This window comes from Meles meles, chromosome 6 (assembly GCF_922984935.1).
Source record: "Meles meles chromosome 6, mMelMel3.1 paternal haplotype, whole genome shotgun sequence".
In the NCBI taxonomy this organism is placed as follows: Eukaryota; Metazoa; Chordata; class Mammalia; order Carnivora; family Mustelidae; genus Meles; species Meles meles.
In genome coordinates, this window is record NC_060071.1 from 8412519 (window position 1) to 8428618 (window position 16100).

Consider the following 16100-nt stretch of genomic DNA (forward strand, 5'->3'; position numbering starts at 1 on the left):
AAGAGAGAGAGGAAGGGAAGAAAAAGGAAGGAAAGAAGGAAAGAGCGAGGGAGGGAAGAAAGGAGAGAGAAAGTTATTAGACTAGCTGAGCAACAGAATCATCTGCAGTTCTACCAGCCTATGGGTAGTCATGATTACAAGAATAAACAAAACAAAACAAGCAAACAAAAAACCAAAACACTACTCAAACGTTAAATGGAGGTGTAGTAGAGATAACAGAAATAAACCAGCATGCCAGAAGGATGTGTTAGGGGCCCAAAGTCAAGATTAGAAAAAACATTGGTCTAGTCTCAGACAAAGTAATTAGTGGTCTCCTTGTGATACACAGGTGATCTAATTATCTTCACCTCTCATCTAGCCTCGTGTCTTGACTGCTTCTGACTCCATGTCACAGCCCAAGTCACAGCTGCCCCTAACCACTCTTCTGATGGAGTCAGAATGAACAAGTGACACGGACATTAATGGTGTTCTCACCAGCATTAATATTCTCATCAAATCTATCCCATGCAGCAATCAAGAATGATGGGCTAGGGGCGCCTGGGTGGCTCAGCGGGTTAAAGCCTCTGCATTCGGCTCAGGTCATGATCCCAGTGTCCTGGGATCGAGCCCCGCATCGGGCTCTCTGCTTGGCTGGGAGCCTGCTTCCTCCTCTCTCTCTGCCTGCCTCTCTGCCTACTTGTAATCTCTATCTGTCAAAAAAATAAATCTTTAAAAAAAAAAAAAAAAAAAGAATGATGGGCTAGCCCAGAGCCAGTACATATACCTGTCACTCTCCTAAGCCCACTGTCAGTGCCTGATAATCCTAAGCAATCAGCTTCAACAGAACGGTCTTGCTCATGACCCGTGAAAACAAACATGGCTGCCTGTGGTGATCTCCCACACGGGGCACATGCAGCTAGCCCCTTGGAGGATTTACTACTAATTCTTCCCTTAGCAGCCTCCAGCCAATGGGAAGGTTGTCTCCATTCTACATTGCTAGGCTTCATAAAATGTATGCATTGATAGGAGTAGGTCTTCATTTGTAACACAATTTCAGGCAGCCACCAGCCTATAATTTATTTCCGCTTTATATCTCATGCTGCTCCCTTCTCATTAATCACATTTTTCATATTTTACAGCTGAAACTGGAAAAAAAAATATCTGTTTCCCTGAATCTAACCTAGTCATTGGCATGATTTCCCAGAAGGAAGACTAACTAAGGAAAGGGAAAAAGGCATTATGGTTATGGGCACAGGGTTTCAAATCAGGAAGAGTTATGTTCTAGTGGCAGTTCTCGGCATCTGTGAATCCAGGGCAAGTCACTTGGCCTCTCTGAGCATTTGTTTCTTCATCTATAAGATATGAATAAAATGACCTATGACACAAGGTTGTTGTGAGAATTAAATTAGATAGTGTATTTTAAGACATCTTGTACTGAGGCTAGCAATTTCAACACTCAATAAATGGTAGCTATTACCGTAATGGTGAGGATCACCATTGTTATTATCATTATTATGGAAATATGCAAAGAGCTAACATCCTCAAATTGAGACGTTAGAGCTAGTTCATATATATGTATGAAAATTGGCCATTGATGTTATTGAACATGGACAAGATTTAGAGAAAAAATATGGATTTTCTTCTGCATTCTGAAACTCTAGTAATTGCTTTCCTGGAGGAATGAGGACAAGGATATAACATTTAGAATGTCTGATTCTTCTTACCCCCTGTGTAAAATGAGGATAGTCATGGCTATATTGTTGGGTTAGTGGTGTTGGAAGGTGTAAGGGGATAAGAGATATATTACAGTATGTTACATGTCATAAGATGATCATGCCTTTGAATATTGTCTTCTTTTGACCCCTCCTTTCCCTTCATTGACCTCCTGCTACCATGCTACTCTTTACCAGCACAGTAGCTCCTCTGCGTCGTTTCAAGCCCATTCATGCCACTCCCATTGCAACACATGGTCATTGGAGTTCTCCCGATGCTCTCCCCCTCCTACCCAACTGCAGTGAAGGCAGTTCAGCTGGGCACCTGAAACCAGTCAAACTGAGGCTTTGGATTCAATTTTTCTTCCAAATAACATATACATAAATCATGCAATGACTTAATGACTTAAATAGTATTGTAGGTTGTGGTTCTTGGATGTGTATGGGCATGGGAATATCTTGGGAGCATTTTTAAAAAATGCATATTCTTAGAACCTTCTTTCTAATTAAGTAGGATCCAAGAATCATAATTTCTTTTAATTTAATTTAATTTAATTTCTTGTGTTCCAAATTCATTGTTTATGCACCACACCCAGTGCTCCATGCAATACATGCCCTCCTTAATACCCACCACTAGGCTCACCCAACCCCCCCCATCCCCTCTAAAACCCTCAGATTCTTTCTCAGAGTCCACAGTCTCTCATGGTTTGTCTCCCCCTCTGATTTCCCCCAATTCACTTCTCCTCTCCCCTCTCTCAATGTCCTCCATAATTCTAACAAACTTTCCAGAAAATTGTGGGAAACCCTATAAGTAGGAATGTCAGTATCAAGACTGAAGCCGACTCTGTGTGGAGGAGGGGAAGAGCACTCTTAATATCACGGGCTGGGAAGCTGCCTAATTTCCCTGCACAAAACCATGCACCTTTCTGCATTCCCCTGGCATGGGATGTCTCCTCTTTACAGAGTCATAAAATAGGTAATTTTGATGCTGTTGTTTTCCGGTGAAACTTCTCTAAAACAAAATTGGGGTCTATGTCCTTTGGTCTTCTTGAGCAAACTGTCTCCCCTTCCCCCAATTTTTTTCTACCTTAATAAATACCTTTCTGTGTCCTTGTGAGTCTTTCTCACACCCTTCTCCTTTGCCTCATCTGGCCAACTTTTGATCTCTGGTTTAGGCATCATCCCTGCCAGGAAATCTATCTATACTGAGACCCTCCAGAAAAAGCTAAGACCTTTCTCTGGCATCTCGTAGCACTTACAGAAGTGAGTTGAGATCATTGGTTTGCATATTTTTCCTTCCATTAGAGTGTGAATTCCTGGAAGATATTGATAATATATGATTCATTTCTGTATCCCCCAGAGCCTCACACAGAAACATAAATACACGAGATTCTATCTTATATGTTTTTTGCTCAGCATCTTCTCTCTTCTGTCCTCAGTGGAAACACACGGAATGTTGATCTCCCCCAACTTTTCCTCTTCTCCATCTTTTAGCTATTCCTCACCTACCTCCTTTCCCTTCTTCCTATCCTGGAGTACACAGTGACCCTGGAGGTCAGAATCAAGGCTGGGGATATTGGGACTGTGGATAAAAACGTAGGAGTGGATGGGGCACCTGGGTGGCTCAGTGGGTTGAAGCCTCTGCCTTCAGCTCAGGTCATGATCTCAGGGTCCAGGGATCGAGCCCCACATCGGGCTCTCTGCTCCACAGGGAGCCTGCTTCCCCTCCTTCTCTCTCTGTCTGCTCTCTGCCTACTTGTGATCTCTGTCACATAAATAAATAAAAATCTTTAAAAAAAAAAAAGTAGGAGTGGCTGTGTTCAGAGGATGTTTTATTACTATTCGCTAGGGTGGCTAGGAAGAGTAAGAAGGCTGAAGTTTTCTTTTTAGAGGATTAACATTTCTGCCCACACCAAGGAACTTATAAAACTTAAAACACAGGAGATCACAGATGTCAAATATGGATCATGTCTGAAGGAAAATGGAAGAAAAGAACTTCATTTTCTTTCTCGGTGATAATGGTAGTCACCTTTAGATGAATTAGTAATCCACTCTGGAGGAAGTCTCTACCCTCATGTAGTGATACTTATTCATATGTTGTAGGCTAGAGGCCAGCCCCTTTTTCTGTCCTGTTCCCCCAGGGAACCCCGAATCTCTGCTTCTTATTGTGTTATGATTATTGGCAACATACTGCAATTGTTGTCTCCTCGGATGTGAGTAGATAATTTCAGGACCTCAGGGAAAGGGTTTGTGGCTATGGTTTAATGGTGCTAATGACGCAAGATGGTCCTGTCTCATAGGTGAGAGGGAAGAGTGAAAGTTAGGTTCAATCTCGCGCATACATTTTCTTGTAGACACACTGTAAAGGAGAGAGAGTTACTTTCAAATCCAGTCGTCAAAAGCCTCCATGCTCGGGATGCCTGGGTGGCTCAGTTGGTTGGACGACTGCCTTTGGCTCAGGTCATGATCCTGGAGTCCTGGGATTGAGTCCCACATCGGGCTCCCAGCACCACGGGGAGTCTGCTTCTCCCTCTCACCTTCTCCTCACTCATGCTCTCTCTCACTGCCTCTCTCTCAAGTAAATAAATAAAATCTTAAAAAAAAAAAAGCCTCTATGCTCAAGGACCAGTTCTTGGCCTATAATTTTTGGCTAACTTTTTCTTTCTGAAATAGAAAGAACAAGGATCATTTTAGATTCCTGGCTGGCTTGAACTTGATGGATAGACAAATGCACGGTCTACACTTGTCCACAGAAAGGAACTCCCCACTTACTTCTTAATCATGGATAATAGGTGCCAAGACATTTTCTTTCAACAATTTGGTATGTGCCTTTTATCCACACTTGTTTCCTATATAATGAGCATAGATGAATACATCTTAAGGACTTCAGAAGTATGGTTTGGACCTGAACCCAGATGGCCAGATGCTTATCAAAAGTGTTTGTGAACCATCCAAACTTCTTGTATGTCAGGAACTAAAGAAAAGCACTTTCCTCATGATACCTTGGCATTTTCAGGTTAAGACCCTGACTAATGCAAGACCAGCATATTCTCAAAGTTTTGGCTTTTCACCAAAACTTTACAGTGCCTTCCTAGGAAGATGCCCGCTATGCAATTTATTCATGCAATTCATCTCTCGGAGCCTTTTGAAAGGCTGAGTGGAGAACCTCCCCATTCAGATAAAGAGACTGACCATATAATGAAGGAGCATTATCTGTAGCATTGCTAAGGAATGAGGTGAAGTCTTCTTTCTGTGTCTTCCCGATGCATGTTATTCTCGGCAAATGCAGATTCTACCTCTGAACATTAGTGGTAAAATTAAATAACTTTTATTCTTCATTTTTAGCTCATTTTTAAAAAATGAATTTTATAGCTTTCATAGTTTGGGGGTTTTTTGTTTGTTTTGTTTTTTTTTTTGTCTCAGAGTAGTTTGAGGTTGCTTATTCCTTTCTGCATGTCTAAAATCAGTTAGCTTTAGCCAAGAGAATAGTTGTGCCCAATTAAATGAGATGATTCTTCAATAACAGGGACACCTGGCAGGCACATAATGGGTATTTAGTTTCACTGGAAGAATCACTAAGTGAAAGTATATAGTTGAGCAGTTCCTCACTTTATCCATATTAGACTTAGCCATTGACTAATGGTGAGTACACACATAACAACAAAAAAAAAAAAATGTAACTTTGAGCAAAACAAAGAAATGGAAACACTACATAAGAAAAGATTTTTTTTCATCATGCAATTTTCTTTACAGATTACCACTGCTTAAATCTGTCTCTAATCGTGAATAAATTTCCTTTTAAAAATCAATTTTCAGGGGCACTTGTGGCTCAGGCTGTTAAGCATCCCAATCCTGGTTTCGGCTCATGCCGTGATCTCATGGGTCTTGAGATCGTACTCTCTTTGTGAAACATGTAAGCCTGATGATTCACAGACCTGTACCTGGGGGGCATATAATACATTATACATATTAATAAAAATTTAAAAGAATCAAATTTAAATTTGCTTTATCTTTTGTTTTTAAGTTCAGGAAAAGAAGGTCAGAGACTACTCATAGGTAATGACCAAAATGAAAGCCATTGGTAAAAAATTTTCAGTTTTTTATACTATGGTGAAAATATTTGATTTAAGGCTTCTAGATCCATGCTTACTCAATATTTCCATTTTTCAGAAATCTTTTCATTCCTTTAAAATTTTTTACATAAACTTTTCAGTTTAGAACAGTTTTAGACTTATAGTATTATTGCAAAGATAGTAGTTCCCATACACCCACACCCCATTTCTCTTATAAATAACATCTTACATTTGTAGGGTACATTTGTTATAATTAATAAACCAATAATGCTATATATTATTAACTGAAGTCTAAGCTTCATTTAGATTTCTTTACTTTTTTACCTAATGCTTTTGTGTGTTTGTTCGTTTGTTCTCTGTTCTAGGACCCCATTCAGGATACCACATTACATTTGTGGCATGTCTTAGGCTCTTCTTAATTGTGACTCATTTATTTTGACAAATATTCACCATACTTGGGGTTGTCTTAGGTGTTACACTAGTAAGAGTTGGCAATTAGGTTTTATTGCATTTGCCAATTTCGTTTGATTGGAGGGCAGCACTGAGTGCTGTTCTCAGAATGACTGTGAGTCTTGCATCTGGTTTAATAGGGTTGCGTATCAGAATGACATCAGCCAGATGAAAAAGGGAGTGAATGGTAGTACATGGGCTTGATGTTGGTTTCACCCAGGCTGTTTAAAATATAAATAAAATAGAAATAATCACCTCTTGCATTTATTAGTTTACAGTACATTTATGAGGCTATAATCCTACATGCATGAAACTTCCCCAGTAATGTATGTCATCTCTCTCATTCATCTGAAATTCATTGAACAGATAGTGTGTGCTGGGTTCTTGGCTTGTAAATGGAGAAGAGAGAGAAATTGGACATGGACCCCGTACCTATAACTTGGTGTCACCTTATATTATTTATAGGAAAGGATCTAGTATACAAAAGGTGATCACTGTGAAACTGATCAGAAGAAAGGTTGTGTGTGTGTGTGTGTGTGTGTGTGTGTGTGTGTGTGTGTGTATTAAAGTCAGACTAGAGTTAATTGCCCAGATAGGCAGGAAAAAAATAAAAACAAGAGGAATAAGAGAAAGGGCTATTCCAAGTGCATGGGGTATTTGGGATGAAGATCGTGAAATGGTGCAGAAACTCCTCCTATGAATCTAACTTCTAGGAAACATGAGGGCCAAATGATGTTCTTTGCCAGGAACCCACTTACCTTGGATCTTCGTTGCCTTCTCAAACAATTACATCGTTATATGCACCCTATCTTTTCTGTATTCCAAACCAATACATAGGTTTTCAGGACTTGGAAGGGGGTACTCTTGGCCCCAAAATTAAGATTAATAGAATTCTGATGCTCAGCTTAGATTGGCTGGACTTCTGTCTGCTCCAAACTGTGGTAATCTTGAAGCTGATTTGTGAGTGTAGCTTGTAGGATCCATTTTGTCATTTCAGAGTTACACCATGGCGCTCTGTCTGGGAATTCAAATGCAAGAATGGGGGAAGGAAATTAATATATTCTAAGAATGACATTAAGCCAAGCTCTAGGTGAGCTGCTTTTCAAACATATCTCATTTAACTTCATAATGAATTGGGAAAGCATGTTACAAACTTGAAATATTACTAGAGAAAAAAGCATACACATTTTGGCTCTACCTCTTAGAAGGTTCACCGGGACATAGGGGGTAAGATGTTCTACCTGCCTTGACTGCCACAGGTGTGGTCTGTACTAGATACAATAATGCCTCAAAGGCATTCATTCCCTAAGGCCTTGATCTTGTAAATAGGTTGCTCTGTAAGGCAAAAATGGGTCTCTCCAAATACTATTAAGGTTGATGACCTTCAAATAAAGACATGAGGCACCTGCTTGGCTCAGTCCATCATGCATGAGACTCTTGACTCAGGGTTGTGAGTCTGAGGTCCATGTTGGGTGTAGAGATTACTTAAAAACAATAAGGAGGCATCGGGGTGGCTCAGTTGGTTAAGTGTCTGGCTCTTGATTTCCGCTCAGGTTATGATCCCATGGATTGTGAGGTAGAGCCCCATATTGGGCTTTATCTCAATGAGGAGTCTGCTTGGATTCCTTCTGCCCTTCTCTTTGCACTCTTTCTCTCTCTCACTCTCTCTCTCTAGAATAAATAAATAAATCTTAAAAAAATCTTAAAAAAAATAAGGCCATTTTCCTGAATTATCTAGGTGAGTTCAATTTAAGGACATGAGCCCTTAAAACCAGAGTACTGTCTTTGGCTACAAGCAGAAGAGGGAGCAGACAGAAAAGACAGACTGTGATATCAGAGAGATTTGAAACACAAGAAGGATTGACTGTCCACTGGTGGTTTGGAAGACAAAGAGGGCTATAAACTTGGGAACTGAGTATTCTCTAGAGACTGAGAATTACTTCTGGCCTCTCATGTGAAACTTAATCCTACAACCATATGGAACTGAATATAGCCAAGGTACTGAATGTGTTAAGAAATGGATTTGTGGGACATCTGGGTGGCTCAGTCAGTTAGACATCTGCCTTAGGCTCGGGTCATGATCCTGGAGTCTGGGGATTGAATCCCGTGTCGGGCTCCCTGCTTGATGAGGAGTCTGCTTTTCTCTCTGCCCTTCAACCCACTTGTGTTCTGTCTCAAACAAATACAACTTAAAAAAAAAAAAGTGGATTTTTCCCCAGACTTCTCAGCAAAGAACACAACTTCCTTTGACACCATGATTTTAACACAGTGAGAGCTGTTTTTTTCTTCTAACGTATAGGACTATGAGATAATAGATGGGTATTGTTTTAAGCTACCAGTTTGCCATAGTTTGTTTGGGCAGCCAAGGAAAAAATAATTCAGGGGCCCATGGCACTGAACCAAATGGGACATGTGATATCGTAGGGAGGTCGTACTGAATCAGTGGGTCATAGAATAAAGGAGAAGTAAGGGCATCTAAGTACAGAAGCTGGTATGAGCCCTTGGAAACAGTAGCCGAGTCTAGACAAAGCTTCAGATCCAAAGGAGATGGGACTAATGTGAAGACATTTGGAAGGAGAAGGGGACAGGGATGAAGCAGAGCCAAGAGGGGGTCCTAGACTCTTCAACAAAGAAAAGAATTATGCTTGTGATGGATTCCTTGTTATAGGAAGGATGGTGTATGGTCATTACTGGAAAATCTGGGGCAATAAAAGAGTAGACTCCGAAAGGCAGAGTCCCCCTCCCCATTCATGGCCACTTCTACTCATCTTCAAGTCTCAGTTCTATCCAAACCTCCACCACAATCCTACCTCAACGCCCAGACTGGCTTACCCTCCGGCCTCCCTTCTGATGGTGCCTCCCTACATCAAAGAGCTTAGCACACTGCCGAGTAACTACACATTTCCACACTCTACTTAGTAAATTTAGAGTGACTATTGACTGTTACACTAACATCCATCCCTGAGGCAATGCCTGGAACATAGAGAGCTCTCCTATTTGTTTTGTAGTAAAGATCATATTACCTTGAATTTCTCTTTCTTAAGGCTATGCTCTTGACCATGAGATTGGCCAGTACCTCCTACTAATTGATCACTGGGGAAGCCACTCCAAGAGCATTCCAGGCCAGCTCAGATCAGATTCCAGGGGCTATACTGTTTAGGTTAGCTTTTGGTATTTCCACTTTACATGTTCATGTGAATGGGTTAGCGTGAACTTGGGGTGAATAGCATTACCGTTAGGTGACATAAAAAATCTAACTTGTTGCACTGATGATTAGTCAAAACAGAAGTCAAAACACATGATTATCATGATACAGCCAGCGCATGGGAGACAAAGTTGCAATTTACATGGTACCTGCTTCTCTGTGGGAACCTTGTAGATTTCTACCTGCCTTAACTACAGAGAACACCTGCGCAGCACCTTTGACTCTTAGCTATCGCTCATATGTCACTTTTCTGGCAGCAAGGCACTCAAGGCCTTAAATCTGCCACCAAAAACCCATCAGCCTCCTTGGAAGCTACGCACGTCTGTCTCCCTAGCATCTTTGCCAGCGACGCGTTAATTGTTCACTCTGAATAGAGACCATATGGACTCTAAATGCCAAGGTTTGAAATATTTTTTTCCTTTCATTTTGAAAGGCTTTTACTTGAAATGGGAAAGGTTCTAAACATTGCTTCATTTCTTCAGGGAAAGAAAAGGGGAAGAAAAAAATGTCTTCCACAAAATGCCAGGAAAACGCAACAAACCAAAGAAAAAAACACACAAGAAAACGTCCCCCCAATGTAATGTTTTAACTCTCTACTCATTTAGAGGCACAATTAGCAAGGAGCTGGCTCTAATATTTAAAAGAAAAATAGATTTCAGCTTATTTTACAAACAGGGGCGGGAGGGGGGAATCCATCTTCCCAGTGATTGTAGCAGAGAAATGGACCAATTAGTTGAGGCAAAAAAGAGGAGAGTGGCAAAGAAATATTCATTGTTTTCTCTTTCAAAGCCCCAGCTTGACAATATGTGTTTTTCTTAACTGGCTCTGGGATGGTAATTAGCATAACTCAGGGCTGAGCTTGGTGCTGAGAAATCAGGGCTGGTCTCCCTGCTCTACATGGCTCTCCCAGCAGCAAGAGAGACCGGCATAGGGAGGTCACACCTCAGGGTCCCCATCACATTAAAGCTGTAATGGATACAAATGAGCCCTGTCGTTATTTACCACCACAACACGCTCCACAAAAGCCTTTGCATACCAATGTCAAATGTCTGACACATAGGCGAAGGTTCCTTTTCCTGGAATGACTAGCTTAGAAGTATCCCTACCTCTTCCTTTCAGTCCTTAAGGGAGCGTAAAGATGGGGAAGGAAATCCATGAAGAGCATCTTTGCGTGGCAGCATAAACTGCAGGACAGCCTCTGGGTCAGGTGGAGTCACCTGGACACCCTGGGCTGAGCCAGTGACTTTTATGCTGAAATCCTGAAAAACTCACCCAATGCCATTACATGACAAAAGCTATCCTGGTCATTTATGAAATGTTCCTCTAGAGTTCCATTCTTTGGAAACTCATGTCCCTTTAACGTAACAAAATGAAACCAGGTAAATCAAAGGCATGTGTAAGTTTCCTCTAAGGTTGGTCTCCTGCTCTCCAATTATCTTTCAGTGCTTCTGAGTCAAGAATTCCATCCTTGGCTCCTTGCTCTCAGCTCCATCTGGCCAAGTCCAGCCCGTTTCAAATAGCGTTTCCTTTAGGGACAATTTGCTGATCAGTCTCAAACCCAGCAAAGTAGCTTTCTTAACTTCTTCCTTGTAATGCTTTGTATCTTTTCTCTGACATTTGTACTCCATTCCATAGGCTAACACTTTGTCTACTTGTCATAGTCCCCTAATAAATTTCAACTTTCCTGGAAGAACAGGCTTGTGTCCCACTCTTTTGTATCCATAGGGCACCCAGACTGTGTCTGGTACTAAAAGTTGCCACGAACTGATCATCTTCTCCCTGTTCTTCATGTAACCTTGGGTATTAAACCTATACCTTCTGGCTTCATATTGATTAGGGTTTAGTTTTTCATTGTAACAGAGCAACAGTCCACACATGGGTCCACACTCTTGGCCTTTAGATGAGTCAGGAATACACATGGTACTTGGCCCAAGCCACAGAACCCCGGTTGCTTCTCTGGGTTATCCAGGTTTCTGTCTATACTCTCATGGAAATCTCCTGTCACTAGTTTTCAAATGCTTTGGGTTTCCTAGACTTGGGTACACAATCCAAAGGCATGGCTTTATTTTAGAGGTGCTCTTCCAACTTCCTCTTTGGTATACTCTTTTATAGTCCCAGAACCCTGGGTTATCACACTAGAGTAGTGGAGAAGACGTTCTAACCCCAGACTCTTGGGATTGCCACCGAGTTATCCACCCCTAGTGGTTCCACAAATATCATTGTAGAGTTTAATCATGTTCTGTACTTCATAAAGGTCATCCACAGATAAACACTGTATCTGGAATATTCTATCCTTATTTTTTGTTTCTACCAATAAAGAAAGGTCCTAAAGCGTATGTGACTTGCCAGAGATCACGGAACTACCAACTCATGGAATGAGGAGTCATTTCTGTATTCTCTGACCTCAAGTCCAATGTTCTTTGGATATTCTCCATAACATAACTATACTTCCTTGACGTTAAAATCCGTACATTGCCATGGGCCAAGTTTGCTTTGGGGACATTGCCCTCTCTGCAATGTCTTAACTGGCCCAGAATCAGACATTTTAATGGTCTTCTGGTCACATTTGTCACTGGTGATTAAGGAAGCAAAGGCAAACCTAAAGGTCTCACTGAAGCTAACTTAGGACAGGAGTCAGGAGGCATCTCTCACAGCTTATCCCACTCGTTGGGTGACTGAGCTGGCTGGCAGAGTCAGGGCCCATAGCAAAATGCTGAAGCAGATATTCCCACAGCCTTGTAGCCTAAAACTTAAATAAGACTGTTGACAGCAATTTCCCCAAGAACTAAAATTTTCTGCTCAGGCCTCGCGCCTCAAACCCACCCTGCTTTGTCTGGTCTGCAACCTGGGATTAAACTCTTTTACTGGTCTATAGTTTCCTCTGTATTTGTCAATCTTAGGACAGCCTTGGAAGTCATCCATGAGATCTGTGCTTCAGGCACTAGGCACTAGGTCTCCCCATCAGAAGCACCAGCCCCCTTGATGTTCAGATCCATCACCCTGAACTCATAGTGGGGATCAAGATACTGCCAAGCTCAAAGCCTCAATACTGGTGGGTATATGTTGGATCATTCAGATGTTGGTTTAAATCTCAGCCTTCACACTCAACAGCTATAGGCTCTCCTCACTGAAAATGAAGGTAACAATGCACATTTCTTTACTGAGTTATAAAACATATTATGTGAGCTTATTTGCGTTAAGTCATTAGGCTACTTCTTTGTCCATGTAAGGTACGTGGCAAGTACTTATTTCCCTATCTACTTTCCTCATCCCTTTGTAAGTAGACTGAGTGTTCTCAAAAATATGTTTGAATTCCTGGAGGATATGAATGAGAAAGTGCCAGAACTACAGTGGGTCAGAAAGTCAAGTATTTTCTGACCTCGAGGCAATGTCCGTGCTCTTCGGGAATTACAGGTTCCCCTGTGTCTAGAACCAGCAACACAGTATGTCAAAAAGAACAACAACATCTGACCAGTGACCCTGGTGGGACTGGATCAGAGACGACTCCCATTTCCCTTGTCCTGTTCTGTGAATGTCTGTGCTCGACATCTGGGTCCAGGACTCTGAGAGGAAGAGACAGACTAGATAATCTGGTGAGTCTTTGGCCCGATGGAGCAGTGACTTAAAGACTTTCCATAGATCATGATCTTTTGGAGCTGCATAAGCCTTAGGCTTCGAGAAAAGTTGCCATGTGAGGAACAGCAGCCGTTCCTCCCCACACAGGACATGTGCACACGAACGCTCTGATTCACTTTCCACACCTTCCAGACAGCACAGGCCCCAGAGAGCATTGCTCTCATTAGTTACTCCCCTACAACTGACTTTTAGTACAAATGCAAAACACGAACTCCATCCCAAGGGGCTGATCCTAACAAGCTAACAATGTAGAAATAAGCACGGTACTGAAAATACACAGAGAAAAATAGGATGGTTTGTGGCATGTTTTTTTTCCCCCCAATACTATCTAATTTTCAAACTAAAGCATGAGTAGAGATAAGATGGGATAGTTAAGGATGAGCCAGAATAAGGAAATCCACTAGCGAGGCAGGGTGTAGACCTTCTCCTGTACCTGGAAAAGCAGCAGACACAGCTGACCTAGGAAGGGCTGGAATCCAGGGGTGAGCTGGGTAGGACTAAGATTTGTCCCAGAAGTGGAAATCCTTCGAGATTTTTAGAGTTGCTTTTTTTCTTGCCTTTTTTTTTTTTTTTAAAGATTTATGTATTTGTTTGGTGTTGGGGGAGGAAGTGCGAGCAGGAAGAGGGGCAGAGGCACAGGGAGAGAGAATCCTCCAGCAGACTGAGCACAGAGCCCAACTCTGGGCTCTGTCTCAAGACCCTGAGATTATGATCTGAGTCCAGATCAAGAGTCAGACACTTAACTGAGCCACCTAGGTGTCCAGAGATTTTTAGAGTTCTTAAGGCCTGGATCTAAATGATCACAGCCAGGTGAATTCGGCTCCTGGAGGAATCATGGTTTCACACTCTAGCTATTATTTCCAAACTCATAATTGACGCCCCGTTCCATTTCAAAGAAGGAAGTTCCTCCATGTCTGTATATATATATATATATATATATATATATATATATACATACACACACATAAATGTACATATGCACATATATGCATATACACATGCGCGCACACACACACACACATATATATACATACACATATAAAACATATATGTTTGGATTAGTTAAGAGAAAAAATAAGTAAATATTAAAGAGAAGCAGATATACTTAAGGTATTTCCTACTATAGATCAGGATAGAAATGTAGTTCTCTTTCATGTTGAATGGTGCTGGAAGTGGGAAGTCAAGGCCCACGATGGAGGTTCCACAGTCCTCAGGACTCCATGTTCCTTCCACTCCTTGGCTTTTCATTTACAAAGATGGGGCCCTCCTTCTCATGGCTCAAGATGGCTATAGAGCTCTGTTGACATTCTGCTTACATTTCAGTTAGCCCAAATGACCCCGGAGGAAGACCCTGAGAAGAAGGGATCTTCAAGCACTGCTAGTAGTTTATTCGGAAGGGTAGAGAAGAGCAGGAGAGAAATGAAGAATGATACAGGGAGAAGGGAGTAGTTAAAAGATAATTTGTTGCTATACCAACCATCGAAGTGGACAATGGGAGGACAACTGGGAAATCAATTCTGGGCCATTGTATAAAATACACGACTTAAAATTTTCCCACCCAAAGAGTGAGGAAGCTGGAGTGTTTTTGTGCCAGTTCTAGGAAGGACTGATTGAGGACTGTCCTCCACTGTGCCAATTTGCTCTTCTGGTATGCCATATGTAGGCAGTGGCTCTCCACAGTGCTGGGACAAGGTGTTCCAGCCCCAGAGATGCAAATCCTTGGCTGCTGGAGCTCACTGCAGAGTCCAGGTGAATGTAGGTAGGTCACTGACAGTCTTGGCTCTAACCTCATTGGCCAGAACTTAGTCACATGACTACATCTCATTGTAAGCAATTGGAAAATGCAATCCTTTATCTGGGTCGTGCCATCTCATAGATTGGGTCTATTTTTAAGGTGAACAGGGAAAATTGATTTACATTAGGCAACTTGCAGCCCCTATCAAGTTCACGTAGCAAATGGTGTCTCCATTATACTTCCTAAAGACAATTAGAGAATGAGTTAGATTTCAAAATGGGTTGATTTGTCAAGATATACTGCTTATATCTAGGACTGAAATCATTCTGCCTTTCCTACAGAAACACTTCTGATCAAGGAACACACTCGGTATTCCTTCAATAAATATTAATCTCCTAATTCAAAGTTTAACACTTAAGTATTTTGTTAGCATTCTATTTCTCACCTGAAAATATATTATGGAGACATAATTTTGTTATAATGATGATTTCTGAATTCTAGACCTATCAGATACATCAGGATCCAGGACCCATGTTCACACAGATAGGGGAAGAAGTCAGAGGTAATATATATATATATTTTTTAAGAGTATCAGGGATGAAGAAGCAAAAACGATTTATTCTGGCTGTGGTCGCTGAACTCCTCTAGGGAGTAATCTCAAACATGCAGTGTAATCAGATCCAAATTGACTCAAACAGATGTTGGCTGTTATCACTTAGTGAGGAAGGAAGAACAAGCTAAGAGTACCGTGGGGGAAGAGGTTTTAGGGTCAGAGAAACTAGCTGGAATAGAGAAGGGGCAGAATCTCAATCCCAAACCTGTCTCTGTAGGTACTGTTATGAATTCTATTATAACATAAGTCAGAAATGAATCCCACAAGCATTTTTCTGGAAGCACAGAGCAGGTTGGGATAATGGGATAATCATAGATCAGGAAGTATCATGGGCTTAGAAAGGTGACATAAACACCTTTATATTACGGGGCCTTACCCGGCACTTAGTACGGAAATCAGTACCTATCAGTTGAAAAAAATGAAGGAAAGGGTAATGACTTCCCGGGTTTCCCATGCTGTTCAAAGACTGAGCAAGGCTGCTTTGGAAAGAGGCTGATGAAGAAACGATGTTATTTACCTGCCCTTTGTTTTTCTTCTTGCAGTTGCTATTTCTGAGTTAATCACACATAAAACTAGAAATTTAAAAGGGGCTTTGAAGTTTTTCCCCTTGTAGTAGTCTTCAGTTTCACTCAGCAAATGTTCCCAGCTCCTCCTGCAGGTCTCCCTGGGGTCAGAAGGGATCATGCGGCTGGTTCTA